The sequence below is a fragment of the Seriola dumerili genome, unplaced genomic scaffold (assembly GCF_002260705.1).
Source record: "Seriola dumerili isolate Sdu_G_001 unplaced genomic scaffold, Sdu_1.0 BDQW01025052.1, whole genome shotgun sequence".
Lineage (NCBI taxonomy): Eukaryota > Metazoa > Chordata > Actinopteri > Carangiformes > Carangidae > Seriola > Seriola dumerili.
The window spans coordinates 203-3,148 of record NW_019199307.1 but is presented as its reverse complement, the minus strand read 5'-3'; the positions used below and the strand labels follow the sequence as shown (position 1 = coordinate 3,148).

General features: G+C 44.0%; 1 long non-coding RNA gene across 1 annotated transcript; it reads left to right on the top strand.

The window, feature by feature from the left end:
• Positions 1-1,039: 1,039 nt before the first annotated feature.
• LOC111240228 lies at positions 1,040-1,467 on the top strand. Its single transcript, XR_002665924.1, has 3 exons — positions 1,040-1,072; positions 1,183-1,301; positions 1,423-1,467. It is a non-coding gene; the product is annotated as an uncharacterized LOC111240228 (long non-coding RNA).
• Positions 1,468-2,946: the final 1,479 nt, after the last annotated feature.

Here is a 2,946-nt window from a genome sequence, read left to right as displayed (position 1 = left end):
ACTTTTATGGCTACTTTAACATGTTGAAAGGTTAATTATGTCATAGATATATCAGTATTATATATTAAGCTTCATAAGGGAATATTGGTGGTGGCTCTTTTTTTTCTGCTGGCCCGCAAAGCCTCTATTGATTTCTCACTGTGCCAGCAGCTCTTAAAGAAAAGCTTGTTGCATGATAGTTTAGACATTACATCCCTAATGCCAAGATCATCTCTGATCATTTCATTGATTCAGAGAGGAATCAATTACAGATGCTGCAGAGCCTCCAGCTGTCAGTACCCTCAGACCAGATCAACCACAACACATGTTATGATTTTAGAAAACTGTTCATGTCATTCCAGGAAATGAGGGGCTTTTGGTTTTGGTGTTTTCATGGGTATTTGTTGACAATTATAAAAATACAGACCATCGTCAGCCTTATCCTTTACTGCAATAGAGCAGTGGATTTAGCTGGGTATACAACCTGGGCATGTAATTAATGGGGTTGAAGCATTTTATATACAGTATTATATATGCATCACTTCACAGTAGTGTTTTAAAAGTGGTTTTACAGTTTATACTTAATTAAAAGCGTTTCCTTGGGGACCTGGCAGACTGTGTGACATCAGCAGTTGAGCTCTAGAACAGTTCGACTGTGACACAACAACCAGCATTCTACATCAGAACCCGCAAACTCTTCACCCTGAGCTCACTCTGTTCATTTGTGCCAGGAAGAGCAACCAAGTTGTATTCTCAGCCCTATTGTCAAACCTATCGTTGTGAAATTTTAGTTGTTGCTTTGAAAGTTTTGTTTGTTCTGTTTGTTCTGTATTGTGATATACAGAAACTAAATATGGAGTTTCTTGAAGGAAGCAGAGGAATCTACAGACCCATCAGGGTATGTCAGAGGCCCAATTAAGAGGGCTGCATCCTTCTTGAGAGTGTTTGGTTTTTACTGCAGACTTTAAACATCTTCAAGTTTGCTTTTAAAAAAACTAACATTATCTTCTTTGGTTTAAAGGTGTTGTTTGATACAACCATCTATGATCGGGCTCTGCAGCTCTGCTGGCATATAAAGAGCTACAAGTCTCAGGTAAGAACTACTATCCTTCAAAGCCCACAGCAACACAAAATGCCAGGTAAATCCTGATAAACTTTGTCTTGTCATACTTAAAGATGACATATCTCCTTGGTGTTTTTCAGATTGCTCTGTTGATGGAACTCCTAAAGCTTCAGCAGAAAAACCAGATCCCATCTCAGGTAACCGCTGAAGACATGATTGATCTCATTCTGGAGAGGAGCAAAAATACGCTGAGAGAGCGGTGAGTTACTGACACAAACACACAGTCCACCACTACACCTTGAACTCTTCTCATGTCACACCAATCTGTCTACAGTGAAGTGTAACAGTAAAGATAATGTCTGTTTTGTTTCTGTTTGAAGTCTTTGGGCGTTTGAGCTGGAGGATTTCGATGAGGACGAAGCCAGGCCTCTTCTGATGCTGGTAAGACAAGAATCCCAACACCACTTGAATTAGATTGGAATGATTTGTTTTATTATGTTGATTTAAATCTCTAAATATGAAATAACTGGACTATATACCTGATTTGTTGGTCCAGGTGTGGGCAATGAACGTCTGCAATAAAATGAGGGATATTGAGTTTGAGGCCAAAATGCTCCTCAAGTCCCCAGAGGCCATACCCCCTAATTTTCAGTGAGTCACATTAGACACACATTATCTATTAACAGCTGAACTACATTGGTTTTAATACGTCTGTGATATTCTGAATAAAATGTATTCTTTAAAATGTATTTTTATTGACTGTAACCCACAGACATCCTAAAGTCCTCAGCATGGCAAAAGACTATGCCAAGATCCTGAGACAGAGACAGCAGGAGGCATCCAGCTCTAAAGTGCTCTCTCCACAGGAGGTGGTGATGGAGGTGGTTCCCAGAGTCCTGCAGGGCTTCTGGGTGCTTCCCCCTCGCTCACTCTTAAACATGCCTTCCCAGCTGCTCAGCAAACTGTCTGTTGGGGTTGCAAAGGCCACTTTGGACCGTGTCTCCAGTGCTCTCACCACTATGGGACATCAGGCCAACTTCTCCCGCTCCATGAGGGATGACATGGTCCTGTCTATCCTAACAGAGATCAGGCAGATGTACCCACACGATATCCTGGTGAACAGGATCAAGAACTTTGCACCAGTGCTCCTGAGTAAAATCGCTGATGTCGCCGCAGAACAGATTTGTGAGATGTTTCGGCCCCAGAGCCCCAAAGTGCCGGCTCATCTGACACCTGCAGTTGAATCTCCAGCCACCACTTCTGAGGAGCAGCAAACACCCAGTCCACAGATAATCTCTGCTGTGGTTGAAACTCTACTGTCACACCCTGCTGAACCTGCAACCAAGGTTCACGCCAGAGAGGATGGTAGTGGAGAACCCAGCCTGGATAAGGACGTCAAATTCTCTAAAACACCAGACTCTGCTGTAATCACACCCCCTGCTGAACCTGCATCCAAGGTTCAGAACAGGGAGGATGTCATTGAAGAACACAGCCAGGTGAAAGACCCCAAACCCTCAACTGAACCAGACACTGCTGTGGTTAAAAAACTACTATCACACTGTGCTGAACCTGCATCCAAGGTTCAGGCCAGAGAGGATGGCAGAGGAGGATGCTGCGGGGAGGAGGACCCCAAAGCTCCAACTGAACCAAACACTGCTGTGGTTAAAAAACTACTGGCACAACCTGTTGAACCTGCATTCAAGGTTCAGGCCAGAGAGGAGAGAAGGGGAGAACCCAGCTGGGTGGAGGACCCCAACCCCTTCATTGAACCAGACATTGCTGTTGTTCAGGTTGCACCAGTTCCTCTTGAACATGTGGTGATCGCAACAGGTGACTCAGAGGTCACATCTACGAACAACAGAGAGACAAGCTTCCTCGACTTCCTTCGACCACTGCGGTGTTGT